Raw genomic sequence first — 20,070 nt, forward strand, 5'->3', positions numbered from 1 at the left:
AAATTATTATTTTTTAATAATAATATTAATTATTAATTAATTTAAGTTAATTGTGAAGTTAAGTAATGTTTGAAAAAGGTAATTGAAAGTTGTTACATTTACAATGAAGTCTGTTTACAAAGTAATTAATGCAAATAATGGGTCTTCTTCACAGAAAACTACAAAGAAGTAGTCCAGAAGCGTGTTGCTTTCCTCAAGGGGGGATATATGGTCTTCCTTCTGTCAGTCTGGCCAGGAGAAGGGGGTGGTGAAGCAAGGAATGACCGTAAGCTTGATTTATGACTTAACAGTTATGGAACATAACAGTTTACAAATAATGCTGTGTCATCGTAGAATATGTTTGCCATGGGAATTACATCGTGAATTTTTGCAGACTTTTCCAAGCTGGGTGCACAAGCATTTAGCAGATTTAGCCAGCAAATATCAATTTGAAATGATGAATATTACTTAAAAGTTAGGTATTTTGTAATGCCAGGCATGTTAAGTCAAGATTCAGTCTCCTGTTACAAATACTGTCAGAGTGATGGATGGATGGAGGTGGATTCTTGGAAAGTTACTTAAAGTGGTGGTTTTGAAATGTTCAAAATCATTCTCTTAAACAAGATGTACGTTGTCAGTCTGGTTCACAGATGGCCAAGATGGACGAACAGCTCAAGAGGGACCTCAAACGGCAACTCAGTTCTACTCCTGCTAGATATGAGTCTGATTCCGACGACACATGTTGCGATATTTTTGATCCACCCAAAAAAAAAAAAATGGTAAGTTTAAAAATGTAACTGACTTCATCAAATAATGTGCAGTGTTCCCCAGATAATTGTCAGAGTTTACAGTGGTGGATTATAGCCTATTTGTGCTGAAATGCATGCATTAACGCACTTTGCACTTTAAATGAATTATGTCCCAGTACCAAAGTCCAAACCCAACCTACAAACCTATGCCCTTGGTGCTCAGGGTAAAGCTTGTGACATAGCAGAAGTGCATTTTTGTGAAAATGAGTTACTATTCAAGAGTGTATGAACTCTGTTGATTTATACACACACTCACACCATGAAAATTGTTGGCTTGTGTGTGTTTTGGCTTGTGTATGATTAGGAATGTATAGCTGCCCTTTTGTTTAAGGTAATTAGATTGATGTCTCAGCAGCCAGGGACGGTGCCTGCAGTTTTTGTTGAACTGGATGAGGACAGTTTGAAGGCTCTGAAAGGTGGGCGGTTGTATATGTATGCTAGTGATGCCAGGGTTATCTTTGCCACCACCTGAACCCTCCTCCCATACATCTGCAGTCATTGTCATTGAGGTCATGAAGTGAACTTTATGAATTCAAGACATGCATCCCACTGTTAATTTGAAGAACATGCATGTTACGTGTTATGTCTTAGAATACAGACCACATTCCAAATTTGAAAATAATCCACTTAACTCTGCCATTTTTGCCGTCATTGACTACTGTTAACACTCCTTGTTTGAATTTCACTGATTAAGCAATATGGCAAAATTGACAGTGGGGTTGGTACGGATATAACTACAAGGCCTCTGGCAGAGTGGCACAGGTACCAATACCATGACCACAAGTGTCATATTGCTTTTATACATCTGTTCCCCTTCCATCACGATTAAAGATATAAAATTGCGTATTCAATCATTTATGTAGACTTATTTATTTATTTCATCCACTCCAAGATATAGTTCTAATCTTCCATCTCTGTTGCCAAGCATCGCAACATATCAGTCAAGAGAAGGGTCCAGTGAGAAAGGCTATATGGTCTTATTCACATAAGAATTTTCAGCAGTTTCTTGCAGGTTCCCACAGGCCATGGAATTTTTGGAATATCATGGAATTTCAGGAAAAGTCAGGGAAATTGATCAAATGCAATGCCCATTTATTCATCTCCCACTCTAAAAAGTAAAGATGCTTGAACGCTACGAGGGTACTTTGAAAACTTTGGTCAGTTAGTTTATTGCACCATTCATAGTTGGTCATGGAAGTAACATTTTATTTGCCTGGGAAAGTCATGGAATTTTACATTTGACTTAACTTGGGAACCCTGTGCTTCTCTATACTTCACATGCTAAACTGAACATTCGCCCTACTCCACCTTCACACTGTAATGGAATTACTGCCCTGTGGCTTTGAGTGAGCGGAACATTCATGTCAGACATACATGCTAGTGGTGAAAAGTATGAGTAAGGATCATCCATCCAATCATAAATAAATAAAAGTTAAACCAGATGTAGCTATTGTGAAATGACATTTAAATATGTGCTATTTTATGTCACAATGTGATACTTATTCTTTGTGTCATAATGTGATACTGACCATTTTTATACTATATCCTTATTTTAGAGCTGCCAGGACTGGTGTCTTCACTCAAAACATTTCCATGAATTCAGTGCAGTCACACTGGCAGTCACACTGGCAGTGAAGAAGACATGGTATGACTGAAGGACCTTAAACCAATCCTTGTTATGTCTTTGTTATGATTGGGTGCAATAAGCATACAAAAAAATCTTACAAGATTGTGGAGGTACTGTTTGTGTTTAAACACTTGAAGCCAAGACACATGCCAACCCGCTATATAGAGAAGTGTTTGTAATTTACCTTTTGTCTTAATCTGGTTGTGTGTTTTCACAGGTGTCATTGGGCAAATCATCAGTGCAAGTCCCAAAACGCCTCTATCAGAGGCTGAGTGGGAGGAGGATGTCCCTCTTCACACAGGAACTGGTCACATTGGTGTTTGGCAGGGAAACTTTGGCCAAGGCAACCCTCACAGGGAAAGGAAAAAAAGGCGAGCTGAAGGAACAGCTTGAGCCAGAAAAAACCAACGCAATTATAGGTACAGTAATGTCAATTATGAATCCAAATCCATTTTCATGATTGATTGACAAATTCATTATCATCAATGATTGTATTTCAATGTTATACATTGTCTATCTTGTTTTAATTCATGCCCATGTCTTTTTCCTGTTTTCACAGATGCAGTGAGGGAGCGATTCCCCAACACCGAGGTGGCAGAGATCCGGGCCCTTCTACGGAGGAAGTGCAACAATGAGAGCTACAAGGCCTCTAGTAATTCAAGCTAGATGTGCATGTGTAATAAGTTGTTCTTCCCGGCATTTCAGAGAAAGTCGACTGTTCAAGGTTCCTGCTTTAGTTAATATCTGTTAATTTTGTGTCATAATAAAGATCCTTTTCTGAAATGCAATTTGTAATCTGTTGATGTAATGCACTTGAAGTGAATTGTAATTTAATACACTTGTAGTCTAATAGCAACATTCATGCTTAAGTATAACAAAATGGGGATAAAAGTACAGATGAAATATACTTCAAACTATTTGTTTTTAACTTACACTATAATAACATTGCACTGAAAGTACGTGTTTATGATGTTTAGGTTGTAATTGAACTTCACTTCAAACACATTATTATTGTCATAGTGGGACACTTTAAAAGCACTAACTATAGTTATGAAGTGCATTAGTAGATCACTTGAAATATTACAGAGGCATACTAAATTAACATAGTTTATAGTAATTATAAGTATGATAGCAGTATGCCCAAAATATACTTAAACACAACTATAAGTTGCGCTGCAATGCCTTTTTAAGTGTATTTCAATAAGAATAGCAATACAATGTAATTGTACTGTAAGTGTGCTTAATTGCTCATGAATCTTGATTTTCATTAGTGTATTTTAGTGCACTCAAAGTTTAAAAAAAGTTTTTCCATTTTAGTATACTATTTACACTTGAAGTGTAGTCAAATAGATGTTAAGTTGAAGTTAATACATAATTGAATACACTTAACTATACTTGGATTTCACAAAAATAGTACAAAATTTAGAAAATATACTTAGTACACTTTATTAAAGTATATTTTTAATAGAATTTTTTTTCACCTGGGTTTTCTAATTTAATCCAAAAACTGAAGACTTTGTTCTCAGCAGTCGATTTGAATTTGAACCTATCTGGCCTTGGTAGGTCCTGGGATCCCCTAACCCTTGTTGCAATTAAGATGAAATGCCAGGTAAGTACCGGGCAGCTGAGAATAGTGTAGGGAAATGGTGCTTGTGCTGGTATCCATTATTTTGACATCTTTTCTAAAGTCATCGGGATCTTACCAAATCCTTCATTTAAAGTCCACATTAGAATTAATTTCATCCAGATGGTGGAAACTACGCATATTTGCTCTCAGAGGTCAATTTGCGTCGCAGGATATGGCTCTCGTTTGTCGTTGGTCTAGGGGTGTGATTCTCGCTATCATGCTTATATGAGTTGATGAAGTCACAGTTACACACTAATCTTTTTCATTACAATTCTGCTGTCACTTTTGACTGAAATATTCAAGTTCGAAATTTGGTAAAATGTTGGCATCAAAAGTAATCACAAAGCTGAAACTGCCCTAAGGGCAAAATCTGGTTATCACAAAATTTGAAGGTGTCACTACTGTCAAGTCCACCCAGATGGTGGAAACAAGGGTTTTTTGTTCAAGCACAAAGTAGAGAATTGGTAATAGGCAATGAAGCCAATAAACCTTTTTCTAATTTAATCCAAAAACTGAAGACTTTGTTCTCAGCAGTCAATTTGCATTTGAACCTATCTGGCCTTGGAAGGCCCTGGAATCCCCCTAACCCTTACCAAATCCTTCATTCACAGTTAGACACTTAGCTTTTTCATTACGATTCTGCTGTCACTTTTGACTGATATATTCAAGTTCGAAATTTGGTAAAATGTTGGCATCAAAAATAATTACAAAGCTGAATCTGGCAGTGGAGCCAGAGAAAGAGCCCATGCCAAACAAACTACTTGACCATTGCCATTCAAGTCAGTGACAGATCGGAGCTGCATTTCTTAGATAGAAAATTGCTAAATCTGTGTTTTACGTGGCTCGTTGGTCTAGGGGTATGATTCTCGCTTCACCTGGTTATCACAAAATTTGAAGTTGTCACTAGTGTCAAGTCCACCCAGATGGTGGTAGCTAGGCTTTTTTGTTCAAGCAAAGTAGAGAATTGGTAACATCTTTTCTAAAGTCATCGGGTTCTTACCAAATCCTTCATCTAAAGTCCACATTAGAATTAAGTTCATCCAGATGGTGGAAACTACGCATATTTGCTCTCAGAGGTCAATTTGCGTCACAGGATATGGCTCTTGTTTGTCGTTGGTCTAGGGGTGTGATTCTCGCTATCATGCTTATATGAGTTGATGAAGTCACAGTTACACACTAATCTTTTTCATTACGATTCTGCTGTCACTTTTGACAGAAATATTCAAGTTCGAAATTTGGTAAAATTTTGGCATCAAAAGTATTCACAACGCTGAATCTGCCCTAAGGGCAAAATCTGGTTATCACAAAATTTGAAGTTGTCACTAGTGTCAAGTCCACCCAGATGGTGGAAACTAGGGTTTTTTGTTCACGCACATAGTAGAGAATTGGTAATAGGCAATGAAGCCAATAAACCTTTTTCTAATTTAATCCAAAAACTGAAGACTTTGTTCTCAGCAGTCAATTTGCATTTGAACCTATCTGGCCTTGGTAGGCCCTGGGATCCCCTAACCCTTCTTGCAATTTAGATGAAATGCCAGGTAAGTACCGGGCAGCTGAGAATAGTGTAGGGAAATGGTCCTTGTGCTGGAATCCATTATTTTGACATCTTTTCTAAAGTCATCGGGTTCTTACCAAATCCTTCATTCACAGTTACACACTTATAACTCCTTTGAAAGTCTTGTTCTTAATCTTCAACATCCAAAATGGAAAACATTACAGCCAATTATATTTGTGGTTATTTACAGGGCTCCAGGTCCGTATTCTGAATTTTTATCTGAATTCTCAGAGTTTTTATCATGTTTAGTCCTTAAATCAGACCAAGTACTTATTGTAGGGGATTTTAATATCCATGTAGACGTTGACAATGATAGCCTTAGTACTGCTTTCAACTCATTACTGGATTCAATCGGTTTCAGTCAGAGTGTGCACAAGGCGACGCACTGTTTCAACCACACCCTCGACCTTGTGCTGGCATATGGTATTGAAATTGAGGATTTAATAATATTTCCGCAGAATTCGGTATTGTCAGATCATTCTTTAATCACTTTCAATTCTTACTACCTGACTATATTAAATTAGATAAAAGCTTCTACACCAGATGCCTATCTGACAGTGCTATAGCTAAATTTAAAGAAGATATTCCAACAGCATTCGACTCTATGTCATGCCTTAACATAACAGAGGACCTCTATGTTAACCTCAGTCCCTCTCAAATTGATACATTTGTAGACGGTGCTACGACTTGCCCTACGGACGACCTTAGACTCTGTTGCTCCCCTGAAAAAGAAAATGATGAAGCAAAGGAAATTAGCACCTTGGTATAACTCCCAAACCCGCAAATTAAAACAAATCTCGAAACCTCGAATGTAAGTGGCGTTCCACCAAAGTGGAAGAATCCCGTTTCGATTGGCAAGAAAGTCTGAAAACCTATAGGAAGGCCCTAAGAAAGGCCAGATCAGACTATTACTCATCACTAATAGAAGAAAACAAGAACAACCCAAGGTTTCTTTTCAGCACTGTAGCCAGGCTGACAGATAGTCACAGCTCCACTGAGCCATCTATTCCTTTAGCTCTGAGTAGTGATGACTTCATGAGCTTCTTTAATGATAAAATTACAACAATTAGAGATAAAATTCATCACCTTTTGCCTTCAACCTCTAACGGTTCACCTTTAAACGCAGAGTCGCTAGAAATAACGACTAGTCTCGACATATACTTAGACTGCTTTTATCCTATAGACCTTCAACAATTAATATTAAAGATATCCTCAGCAAAGCCATCTACCTGTCTCTTAGACCCCATCCCAACGAGGCTACTTAAAGAAGCGCGTTACCCGTGGTATACACTTCATTACTAGATATGATCAATATGTCCTTATTAAAAGGTTATGTACCGCAGTCATTTAAAGTAGCTGTGATAAAACCTCTTCTGAAAAAAAAAACCCCTCGATCCTGAGGTCTTAGCAAACTATAGACCTATATCTAACCTTCCCTTTCTCTCAAGATCCTTGAGAAGGTGGTTGCTAATCAGTTATGTGATTTTCTACATAGCAATAGTTTATTTGATGACTTTCAATCAGGATTTAGAAAGCATCATAGCACAGAGACGGCACTGGTGAAAATTACTAACGACCTTTTAACTGCTGCAGACAAAGGACTTGTCTCCATTCTTGTTTTACTAGATCTTAGTGCTGCATTTGACACTATTGACCATTCAATCCTGTTACAGAGATTGGAACACTTAGTTGGCATTAAAGGAATTGCTCTAAGCTGGTTTAAGTCCTATTTCTCTGATCGATCTCAATTTGTTAATGTTAATGATAAATCCTCCAAGTACGCTAAAGTTAGCCATGGGGTTCCTCAAGGCTCAGTGCTTGGACCCATTCTATTCTCCTTATATATGCTTCCTCTAGGCAATATTATTAGGAAACACTCAATTAACTTTCACTGTTATGCGGATGACACCCAATTATACTTGTCAATCAAACCGACGAAACCAGTCAGCTAGCTAAATTTCAAACGTGCATTAAAGATATAAAATCCTGGATGACCTATAATTTTCTGATGTTAAACCCTAACAAAACTGAAGTTATTGTACTGGGACCTAAACACCTCAGAACCTCATTATCTAAAGATATAGCTACTCTGGATGGTATTGCCCTGGCCTCCAGCACTACTGTCAGAAATTTAGGAGTTATTTTTGATCAGGATATATCCTTTAATGCCAATCTAAAACAAACCTCAAGAACAGCCTTTTTTCATCTTCGTAACATTGCCAAAATTAGGAATATCCTGTCTCAAAACGACGCTGAAAAACTAGTGCATGCATTTGTTACTTCCAGGCTGGACTATTGTAACTCCCTACTGTCTGGTTGCTCAAATAAGTCCCTTAAGACTCTCCAGCTGATCCAGAATGCTGCAGCGCGTGTTCTCACAAGAACTAAGAGAAGAGATCATATTTCTCCTGTATTAGCTTCTCTGCACTGGCTTCCTGTTGAATCCAGGATTGAGTTTAAAATCCTTCTATTGACCTACAAAGCTCTAAATGGTCTAGCACCATCATATCTAGAAGAGCTCCTAATACCTTATTGTCCCACTAGAGCACTGCGCCCCCAGAATGCAGAGTTACTGGTGGTACCTAGAGTCTCTAAAAGTAGAATGGGAGCAAGAGCGTTCAGTTATCAGGCTCCTCTCCTATGGAACCAGCTCCCGATCTGGGTTCGGGGGGCAGAAACTGTAATCGCTTTCAAGAATGAACTTAAAACTCTTCTATTTGATAAAGCTTATAGTTAGGGGAGTGAGGAGTTGCAGTGTTCACCTAACTGGCCCACCTGCTTCTCTTCATAATTGTTAGATTAATAATACATAACAAAGTAGAGGGAGACAGGCCAGCCAAGCCCGATCCGGCAGGGGAGAGTTCTAAGCCCGAAAAAGCTACCTCTCCTTATGACCTGTCTCTCTTAGTTACGCTGTTATAGTTACGCTGTTATAGTTCTAGACTGCCGGGGACTTCCTTCCTTCCTTTGACACTCTGAGCTGCTCTCTCCTCTCCCTTTCTATTACTTTTACTATTACTATTTGGAGAACGTCCCAGAAATGCTTGTTACACCAAGATCCTGGTTCCAGCTGTTTCCTTGGAGAACGTGGTCCTGGTTCCAGCTGTCTGCCTGCTGCACTCCCTGCCGAGCTCAGCGGTGCCCTGCAATGTCATGCTTCTTCCGGCTGAACCCTGCTGCTTCCTGCTGAACCCTGCTGCCTCCTGCTGAACCCTGCTGCTTCCTGCTGAACCCTGCTGCTTCCTGCTGAACCCTGCAGCTTCCTGCTACATCCAGTCACTGTTCCATTATTAATGTGACTATTATTGCCACTGTTCATCACACCCCCAACCGTCCCGTCAGACACCGCCTACCAAGAGCCTGGGTCTGTCCGAGGTTTCTTCCCAAGAGGGAGTTTTTCCTCGCCACTGTCGCACTGCTTGCTCTTGAGGGAATTACTGTAATTGTTGGAATTGTTGGGGCTTTGTAAATTATAGAGTGTGGTCTGGACCTACTCTATCTGTAAAGTGTCTCGAGATAACTCTTGTTATGATTTGATACTATAAATAAAATTGAATTGAATTGAAATGAATTAGGTTTTTCATTACGATTCTGCTGTCACTTTTGACTGAAATATTCAAGTTCGAAATTTGGTAAAATGTTGGCATCAAAAATAATCACAAAGCTGAATCTGGCAGTGGAGCCAGAGAAAGAGCCCATGCCAAACAAACTATTTGACCATTGCCTTTCAAGTCAGTGACAGATCGGAGCCGCATTTCCTTGATTGAAAATTGCTAAAAGACTGTTTTATGTGGCTCGTTGGTCTAGGGGTATGCAGGTTACTTATCTGGCATTTATGTTAATTGCAAGAAGGATTACGGGATTCCAGGTAACTGACTTGAAAGGCAATGGTCAAGTAGTTTGTTTGGCATTGGCAAGAAAGGTTAGGGGATCCCATGGCCTTCCAAGGCCAGATAGGTCAAATGCAAATCGACTGCTGAGAACACAGTCTTCAGTTTTTGGATTAAATTAGAAAATGTTTATTGGCTTAATTGCCTATTACCAATTCTCTACTTTGTGCATGAACATTAAGCCAAATTACCACCCTCTGGGTGGACTTGACACTAGTGACAACTTCAAATTTTGTGATAACCAGATCTTTGCCCTTAGGAGTTGTCTGGGATTTGAACCCGGGACTTCTTGCACCCTAAGTGAGAATCATACCCCTAGATCAACGAGCCACGTAGAAGAGTCTTTTAGCAATTTTCAATCAAGGAAATGCGGCTCCGATCTGTCATTGACTTTAAAGGCAATGGTCAAGGAGTTTGTTTGGTATGGGCTCTTTCTCTGGCTCCACTGCCAGATTCAGCTTTGTGATTATTTTTGATGCCAACATTTTACCAAATTTTGAACTTGAATATTTCAGTCAAAAGTGACAGCAGAATTGTAATGAAAAAGCTTAGTGTGTAACTGTGACTTCATCAACTCATATGAGCTTACTAGCGAGAATCATACCCATAGACCAACGACAAACGAGAGCCATATCCTGCAATGCAAATTGACCTCTAAGAGCAAATATGCGTAGTTTCCACCATTAATTGTAATGTGGACTTTAAATGAAGGATTTGGTAAGAACCCGATGACTTTAGAAAAGATGTCAAAATAATGGATTCCAGCACAAGGACCATTTCGCTACATTATTCTCAGCTACAGGTTACTTATCTGGCATTTCATCTTAATTGCAAGAAGGGTTAGGGGATCCCAGGGCCTACCAAGGCCAGATAGGTTCAAATGCAAATTGACTGCTGAGAACAAATTATTCAGTTGTTGGATTAAATTAGAAGAAGTTTATGGTATTCATTGCCTATTACCAATGTGAGCTTTAAATTAGGAATTTGTTGATAGGCAGATTTTGCCCTTAGGGCTCATCTGGGATTTGAACCCAGGACCTCTCGCACCCTAAGCGAGAATCATACCCCTAGACCAACGAGCCACATAAAATGCTGATTTAGCAATTTTCAATCAAGGAAATGCGGCTCCGATCTGTCACTGACTTGAAAGGCAATGTTCAAGTAGTTTGTTTGGCATGGGTTCTTTCTCTGGCTCCACTGCCAGATTCAGCTTTGTGATTATTTTTGATGCCAACATTTGACCAAATTTCGAACTTGAATATTTCAGTCAAAAGTGACAGCAGAATCGTAATGAAAAAGCTTAGTGTGTAACTGTGACTTCATCAACTCATATAAGCTTTCTAGTGAGAATCACACCCCTAGACCAACGACAAACGAGAGCCATATCCTGCGACACAAATTGACCTCTGAGAGAAAATATGCGTAGTTTCCACCATTAATTGTAATGTGGACTTTAAATGAAGGATTTGGTAAGAACCCGATGACTTTAGAAAAGATATCAAAATAATGGATTCCAGCACAAGGACCATGTCCCTACACTACCCTTAGCTGCAGGTTACTTATTTGGCATTTCATGTTAATTGCAAGGATTACGGGATTCCAAGTAACTGACTTGAAAGGCAATGGTCAAGTAGTTTGTTTGGCATGGGCAAGAAGGGTTAGGGGATCCCAGGGCCTTCCAAGGCCAGATAGGTTCAAATTTAAATCGACTGCTGAGAACAAAGTCTTTAGTTTTTGGATTAAATTAGAAAACGTTCATTGGTTTCATTGGCTATTACCAATTCTCTACGTTGTGCGTGAACTAAAAAGCTTAGCTACCAGCATCTGGTCAGATTTGACACTAGTGATGAATTCAAATTTTGTGATTACCAGATCTTTCCCTTAGGTCTCGTCCGGGATTTGAACCCGGGACCTCTCGCACCCTAAGCGAGAATCATACCCCTAGACCAACGAGCCACTTAAAACATGGATTTAGCAATTTTCAATTAAGTAAATGCGTCTCCGATCAGTCACTGACTTGAAAGGCTATGGTCAAGTAGTTTGTTTGGCATGGGCTCTTTCTCTGGCTCCACTGCCAGATTCAGCTTTGTGATTATTTTTGATGCCAACATTTTACCAAATTTCGAACTTGAATATTTCAGTCAAAAGTGACAGCAGAATCGTAATGAAAAAGCTTAGTGTGTAACTGTGACTTCATCAACTCATATAAGCTTTCTAGTGAGAATCACAACCCTAGACCAACGAGAAACGAGAGCCATATCCTGCGATGCAAATTGACCTCTGAGAGCAAATATGCGTAGTTTCCACCATCTGGATGAATTTAATTCTAATGTGGACTTTAAATGAAGGATTTGGTAAGAACCCGATGATTGTAGAAAAGATGTCAAAATAATGGATTCCAGCACAAGGACCATTTCCCTACACTACCCTTAGCTGCAGGTTACTTATTTGGCATTTCATGTTAATTGCAAGAAGGATTACGGGATTCCAGGTAACTGACTTGAAAGGCAATGGTCAAGTAGTTTGTTTGGCATGGGCAAGAAGGGTTAGGGGATCCCAGGGCCTTCCAAGGCCAGATAGGTTCAAATGCAAATCGACTGCTGAGAACAAAGTCTTCAGTTTTTGGATTAAATTAGAAAACGTTCATTGGCTTCATTGGCTATTACCAATTCTCTACTTTGTGCGTGAACAAAAAAGCTTAGCTACCAGCATACGGTCAGATTTGACACTAGTGATGAATTCAAATTTTGTGATTACCAGATATTTCCCTTAGGGCTCGTCCGGGATTTGAACCCGGGACCTCTCGCACCCTAAGCGAGAATCATACCCCTAGACCAACGAGCCACGTAAAACACTGATTTAGCAATTTTCAATTAAGTAAATGCGTCTCCGATCAGTCACTGACTTGAAAGGCAATGGTCAAGTAGTTTGTTTGGCATGGGCTCTTTCTCTGGCTCCTATGCCAGATTCAGCTTTGTGATTATTTTTGATGCCAACATTTTACCAAATTTCGAACTAGATTATTTCAGTCAAAAGTGACAGCAGAATCGTAAAAAAAAAAAAAAGCTTAGTGTGTAACTGTGACTTCATCAACTCATATAAGCTTTCTAGTGAGAATCACACCCCTAGACCAACGACAAACGAGAGCCATATCCTGCGACGCAAATTGACCTCTGAGAGCAAATATGCATAGTTTCCACCATCTGGATGAATTTAATTCTAATGTGGACTTCAAATAAAGGATTTGGTAAGAACCCGATGATTGTAGAAAAGATGTCAAAATAATGGATTCCAGCACAAGGACCATTTCCTACACTATTCTCACCTGCAGGTTACTTATCTGGCTTTTCATATTAATTGCAAGAAGGATTACGGGATTCCAGATAACTGACTTGAAAGGCAATGGTCAAGTAGTTTGTATGGCATGGGCAAGAAGGGTTAGGGGATCCCAGGGCCTTCCAAGGCCAGATAGGTTCAAATGCAAATCGACTGCTGAGAACAAAGTCTTCAGTTTTTGGATTAAATTAGAAAAGGTTTATTGGCTTCATTGTCTATTACCAATTCTCCACTTATTGCGTGAACAAAAAGCCAAGTTACCACCATTTGGGTGGTCTTGACACTAGTGACAACTTCAAATTTTGTGATAACCAGATCTTGCCCTTAGGGCTCGTCCAGAATTTGAACCCTGGACCTCTCGCACCCTAAGCGAGAATCATGCCCCTAGAACAACAAGCCACATAAAACAGTCTTTTAGCAATTTTCAATCAAGCAAATGCGGCTCCGATCTGTCATTGACTTGAAAGGCAATGGTCAAGTAGTTTGTTTGGCATGGGCTCTTTCTCTGGCTCCACTGCCAGATTCAGCTTTGTGATTATTTTTGATGCCAACATTTTAACAAATTTCGAATTTGAATATTTCAGTCAAAAGTGACAGCAGAATCGTAATGAAAAGCTTAGTGTGTAACTGTGAATTCATCAAGTCATATAAGCTTTCTAGCGAGAATCATAACCCCTAGCCAAAGACAAACGAGAGCCATATCCTGCGACGCAAATTGACCTCTAAGAGCAAATATGCGTAGTTTCCACCATTAATTGTAATGTGGACTTTAAATGAAGGATTTGGTAAGAACCCGATGGCTTTAGAAAAGATGTCAAAATAATGGATTCCAGCACAAGGACCATTTCCCTACACTACCCTCAGCTGCAGGTTACTTATCTGGCATTTCATGTTAATTGCAAGAAGGATTACGGGATTCCAGGTAACTGACTTGAAAGGCAATGGTCAAGTAGTTTGTATGGCATGGGCAAGAAGGGTTAGGGGATCCCAGGGCCTTCCAAGGCAAGATAGGTTCAAATTGAAATCGACTGCTGAGAACAAAGTCTTCAGTTTTTGGATTAAATTAGAAAAGGTTTATTGGCTTCATTGCCTATTACCAATTCTCCACTTATTGCGTGAACAAAAAAGTCAAGTTACCACCATGTGGGTGGACTTGACACTAGTGACAACTTCAAATTTTGTGATAACCAGATCTTGCCCTTAGGGCTCATCCGGGATTTGAACACGGGACCTCTCGCACCCTAAGCGAGAATCATACCCCTAGAACAACGAGCCAAGTAAAACAGTCTTTGAGCAATTTTCAATCAAGGAAATGCGGCTCCGATCTGTCACTGAATTGAAAGGCAATGTTCAAGTAGTTTGTTTGGCATGGGCTCTTTCTCTGGCTCCACTGCCAGATTCAGCTTTGTGATTATTTTTGATGCCAACATTTTACCAAATTTCGAACTTGAATATTTCAGTCAAAAGTGACAGCAGAATCGTAATGAAAAAGCTTAGTGTGTAACTGTGACTTCATCAACTCATATAAGCTTTCTAGTGAGAATCACACCCCTAGACCAACGACAAACGAGAGCCATATCCTGCGACGCAAATTGACCTCTGAGAGCAAATATGCGTAGTTTCCACCATCTGGATTTTAATTCTAACTTTAAATGAAGGATTTGGTAAGAACCCGATGATTGTAGAAAAGATGTCAAAATAATGGATTCCAGCACAAGGACCATTTCCCTACACTACCCTTAGCTGCAGGTTACTTATTTGGCATTTCATGTTAATTGCAAGAAGGATTACGGGATTCCAGGTAACTGACTTGAAAGGCAATGGTCAAGTAGTTTGTTTGGCATGGGCAAGAAGGGTTAGGGGATCCCAGGGCCTTCCAAGGCCAGATAGGTCAAATGCAAATCGACTGCTGAGAACAAAGTCTTCAGTTTTTGGATTAAATTAGAAAACGTTCATTGGCTTCATTGGCTATTACCAATTCTCTACTTTGTGCGTGAACAAAAAAGCCTAGCTACCACCATTTGGGTGGTCTTGACACTAGTGACAACTTCAAATTTTTTGATAACCAGATCTTGCCCTTAGGGCTCGTCCGGGATTTGAAACCTGGACCTCTCGCACCCTAAGCGAGAATCATGCCCCTAGAACAACAAGCCACGTAAAACAGTCTTTTAGGTATTTTCAATCAAGGAAATGCGGCTCCGATCTGTCACTGAATTGAAAGGCAATGTTCAAGTAGTTTGTTTGGCATGGGCTCTTTCTCTGGCTCCACTGCCAGATTCAGCTTTGTGATTATTTTTGATGCCAACATTTGAAAGGCAATGTTCAAGTAGTTTGTTTGGCATGGGCTCTTTCTCTGGCTCCACTGCCAGATTCAGCTTTGTGATTATTTTTGATGCCAACATTTGACCAAATTTCGAACTTGAATATTTCAGTCAAAAGTCACAGCAGAATCATAATGAAAAAGCTTAGTGTGTAACTGTGACTTCATCAACTCATATAAGCTTTCTAGTGAGAATCACACCCCTAGACCAACGACAAACGAGAGCCATATCCTGCGACGCAAATTGACCTCTGAGAGCAAATATGCGTAGTTTCCACCATTAATTGTAATGTGGACTTTAAATGAAGGATTTGGTAAGAACCCGATGACTTTAGAAAAGATGTCAAAATAATGGATTCCAGCACAAGGACCTTGTCCCTACACTACCCTTAGCTGCAGGTTACTTATTTGGCATTTCATGTTAATTGCAAGGATTACGGGATTCCAAGTAACTGACTTGAAAGGCAATAGTGAAGTAGTTTGTTTGGCATGGGCAAGAAGGGTTAGGGGATCCCAGGGCCTTCCAAGGCCAGATAGGTTCAAATGCAAATCGACTGCTGAGAACAAAGTCTTCAGTTTTTGGATTAAATTAGAAAACGTTCATTGGCTTCATTGGCTATTACCAATTCTCTACTTTGTGCGTGAACAAAAAAAGCTTAGCTACCAGCATATGGTCAGATTTGACACTAGTGATGAATTCAAATTTTGTGATTACCAGATATTTCCCTTAGGGCTCGTCCGGGATTTGAACCCGGACCTCTCGCACCCTAAGCGAGAATCATACCCCTAGACCAACGAGCCACGTAAAACACTGATTTAGCAATTTTCAATTAAGTAAATGCGTCTCCGATCAGTCACTGACTTGAAAGGCAATGGTCAAGTAGTTTGTTTGGCATGGGCTCTTTCTCTGGCTCCTATGCCAGATTCAGCTTTGTGATTATTTTTGATGCCAACATTTTACCAAATTTCGAACTAGATTATTTCAGTCAAAAGTGACAGCAGAATCGTAATGAAAAAAAAGCTAGTGTGTAACTGTGACTTCATCAACTCATATAAGCTTTCTAGTGAGAATCACACCCCTAGACCAACGACAAACGAGAGCCATATCCTGCGACGCAAATTGACCTCTGAGAGCAAATATGCATAGTTTCCACCATCTGGATGAATTTAATTCTAATGTGGACTTCAAATAAAGGATTTGGTAAGAACCCGATGATTGTAGAAAAGATGTCAAAATAATGGATTCCACAAGGACCATTTCCCTACACTATTCTCACCTGCAGGTTACTTATCTGGCTTTTCATATTAATTGCAAGAAGGATTACGGGATTCCAGATAACTGACTTGAAAGGCAATGGTCAAGTAGTTTGTATGGCATGGGCAAGAAGGGTTAGGGGATCCCAGGGCCTTCCAAGGCCAGATAGGTTCAAATGCAAATCGACTGCTGAGAACAAAGTCTTCAGTTTTTGGATTAAATTAGAAAAGGTTTATTGGCTTCATTGTCTATTACCAATTCTCCACTTATTGCGTGAACAAAAAGCCAAGTTACCACCATTTGGGTGGTCTTGACACTAGTGACAACTTCAAATTTTGTGATAACCAGATCTTGCCCTTAGGGCTCGTCCAGAATTTGAACCCTGGACCTCTCGCACCCTAAGCGAGAATCATGCCCCTAGAACAACAAGCCACATAAAACAGTCTTTTAGCAATTTTCAATCAAGCAAATGCGGCTCCGATCTGTCATTGACTTGAAAGGCAATGGTCAAGTAGTTTGTTTGGCATGGGCTCTTTCTCTGGCTCCACTGCCAGATTCAGCTTTGTGATTATTTTTGATGCCAACATTTTAACAAATTTCGAATTTGAATATTTCAGTCAAAAGTGACAGCAGAATCGTAATGAAAAAGCTTAGTGTGTAACTGTGAATTCATCAAGTCATATAAGCTTTCTAGCGAGAATCACAACCCTAGACCAAAGACAAAAACGAGAGCCATATCCTGCGACGCAAATTGACCTCTAAGAGCAAATATGCATAGTTTCCACCATTAATTTAATTCTAATGTGGACTTTAAATGAAGGATTTGGTAAGAACCCGATGGCTTTAGAAAAGATGTCAAAATAATGGATTCCAGCACAAGGACCATTTCCCTACACTACCCTCAGCTGCAGGTTACTTATCTGGCATTTCATGTTAATTGCAAGAAGGATTACGGGATTCCAGGTAACTGACTTGAAAGGCAATGGTCAAGTAGTTTGTATGGCATGGGCAAGAAGGGTTAGGGGATCCCAGGGCCTTCCAAGGCCAGATAGGTTCAAATTGAAATCGACTGCTGAGAACAAAGTCTTCAGTTTTTGGATTAAATTAGAAAAGGTTTATTGGCTTCATTGCCTATTACCAATTCTCCACTTATTGCGTGAACAAAAAAGCCAAGTTACCACCATTTGGGTGGTCTTGACACTAGTGACAACTTCAAATTTTGTGATAACCAGATCTTGCCCTTAGGGCTCATCCAGAATTTGAACCCTGGACCTTGACCCTAAGCGAGAATCATGCCCCTAGAACAACAAGCCACATAAAACAGTCTTTTAGCAATTTTCAATCAAGTGCGGCTCCGATCTGTCAACTTGAAAGGCAATGGTCAAGTAGTTTGTTTGGCATGGGCTCTTTCTCTGGCTCCACTGCCAGATTCAGCTTTGTGATTATTTTTGATGCCAACATTTTAACAAATTTCGAATTTGAATATTTCAGTCGTGACAGCAGAATCGTAATGAAAAAGCTTAGTGTGTAACTGTGACTTCATCAACCCTTTCTAGCGAGAATCATAACCCTAGAACAAACGAGCCATATCCTGCGTAAAACAGTTTCTTTTGAATGCTTTAAATTTTGGTAAGAACCCGATGGCAAAAAGATGTCAAAATAATGGATTCCAGGGACCATTTCCCTACACTACCCTGTGCAGGTTACTTATCTTTCATGTTAATTGCAAGAAGGATTAATTCCAGGTAACTGACTTGAAAGGCAATGGTCAAGTTTTGTTTGGCATGGGCAAGAAGGGTTAGGGGATCCCAGGGCCTTCCAAGGCCAGATAGGTTCAAATGCAAATCAACTGCTGAGAACAAAGTCTTCAGTTTTTGGATTAAATTAGAAAAAGTTTATTGGCTTAATTGCCTATTACCAATTCTCTACTTTGTGCGTGAACAATAAAGCCTAGTTACCCCCATCTGGGTGGACTTGACACTAGTGGCAACTTCAAATTTTGTGATAACCAGATCTTGCCCTTAGGGCTCGTCCGGGATTTGAACCCGGGACCTCTCGCACCCGAAGCAAGAATCATACCCCTAGACCAACGAGCCACGTAAAACACTTTTTAGCAATTTTCAATTAAGTAAATGCGTCTCCGATGAGTCACTGACTTGAAAGGCAATGGTCAAGTAGTTTGTTTGGCATGGGCTCTTTCTCTGGCTCCACTGCCAGATTCAGCTTTGTGATTATTTTTGATGCCAACATTTTACCAAATTTCGAACTTGAATATTTCAGTCAAAAGTGACAGCAGAATCGTAATGAAAAAGCTTAGTGTGTAACTGTGACTTCATCAACTCATATAAGCTTTCTAGTGAGAATCACACCCCTAGACCAACGACAAACGAGAGCCATATCCTGCGACGCAAATTGACCTCTGAGAGCAAATATGCGTAGTTTCCACCATCTGGATGAATTTAATTCTAATGTGGACTTTAAATGAAGGATTTGGTAAGAACCCGATGATTGTAGAAAAGATGTCAAAATAATGGATTCCAGCACAAGGACCATTTCCCTACACTACCCTTAGCTGCAGGTTACTTATTTGGCATTTCATGTTAATTGCAAGAAGGATTACGGGATTCCAGGTAACTGACTTGAAAGGCAATGGTCAAGTAGTTTGTTTGGCATGGGCAAGAAGGGTTAGGGGATCCCAGGGCCTTCCAAGGCCAGATAGGTCAAATGCAAATCGACTGCTGAGAACAAAGTCTTCAGTTTTTGGATTAAATTAGAAAACGTTCATTGGCTTCATTGGCTATTACCAATTCTCTACTTTGTGCGTGAACAAAAAAGCCTAGCTACCACCATTTGGGTGGTCTTGACACTAGTGACAACTTCAAATTTTTGATAACCAGATCTTGCCCTTAGGGCTCGTCCGGGATTTGAAACCTGGACCTCTCGCACCCTAAGCGAGAATCATGCCCCTAGAACAACAAGCCACGTAAAACAGTCTTTTAGCTATTTTCAATCAAGGAAATGCGGCTCCGATCTGTCACTGAATTGAAAGGCAATGTTCAAGTAGTTTGTTTGGCATGGGCTCTTTCTCTGGCTCCACTGCCAGATTCAGCTTTGTGATTATTTTTGATGCCAACATTTGACAGGCAATGTTCAAGTAGTTTGTTTGGCATTACTTTCAGCTTTGTGATTATTTTTGATGCCAACATTTGACCAAATTTCGAACTTGAATATTTCAGTCAAAAGTCACAGCAGAATCATAATGAAAAAGCTTAGTGTGTAACTGTGACTTCATCAACTCATATAAGCTTTCTAGTGAGAATCACACCCCTAGACCAACGACAAAACGAGAGCCATATCCTGCGACGCAAATTGACCTCTGAGAGCAAATATCGTAGTTTCCACCATTAATTGTAATGTGGACTTTAAATGAAGGATTTGGTAAGAACCCGATGACTTTAGAAAAGATGTCAAAATAATGGATTCCAGCACAAGGACCTTGTCCCTACACTACCCTTAGCTGCAGGTTACTTATTTGGCATTTCATGTTAATTGCAAGGATTACGGGATTCCAAGTAACTGACTTGAAAGGCAATAGTGAAGTAGTTTGTTTGGCATGGGCAAGAAGGGTTAGGGGATCCCAGGGCCTTCCAAGGCCAGATAGGTTCAAATGCA

At 39.8% G+C, this 20,070-nt stretch overlaps 5 non-coding genes across 5 annotated transcripts; all 5 read right to left on the bottom strand.

Moving 5' to 3' along the window:
- Positions 1-10,497: 10,497 nt before the first annotated feature.
- trnap-agg (transfer RNA proline (anticodon AGG)) lies at positions 10,498-10,569 on the bottom strand. Its single transcript has one exon. It is a non-coding gene; the product is annotated as a tRNA-Pro (tRNA).
- Positions 10,570-11,371: 802 nt separating this feature from the next.
- Positions 11,372-11,443, bottom strand: trnap-agg (transfer RNA proline (anticodon AGG)). Its single transcript has one exon. It is a non-coding gene; the product is annotated as a tRNA-Pro (tRNA).
- Positions 11,444-12,259: 816 nt separating this feature from the next.
- Positions 12,260-12,331, bottom strand: trnap-agg (transfer RNA proline (anticodon AGG)). Its single transcript has one exon. It is a non-coding gene; the product is annotated as a tRNA-Pro (tRNA).
- Positions 12,332-15,873: 3,542 nt separating this feature from the next.
- On the bottom strand, positions 15,874-15,944 carry trnap-agg (transfer RNA proline (anticodon AGG)). Its single transcript has one exon. It is a non-coding gene; the product is annotated as a tRNA-Pro (tRNA).
- Positions 15,945-18,422: 2,478 nt separating this feature from the next.
- On the bottom strand, positions 18,423-18,494 carry trnap-cgg (transfer RNA proline (anticodon CGG)). Its single transcript has one exon. It is a non-coding gene; the product is annotated as a tRNA-Pro (tRNA).
- Between the last annotated feature and the right edge of the window lie 1,576 nt (positions 18,495-20,070).

This window comes from Perca flavescens, unplaced genomic scaffold, assembly GCF_004354835.1.
Source record: "Perca flavescens isolate YP-PL-M2 unplaced genomic scaffold, PFLA_1.0 EPR50_1.1_unplaced_scaf_7, whole genome shotgun sequence".
NCBI classification, from domain to species: Eukaryota; Metazoa; Chordata; class Actinopteri; order Perciformes; family Percidae; genus Perca; species Perca flavescens.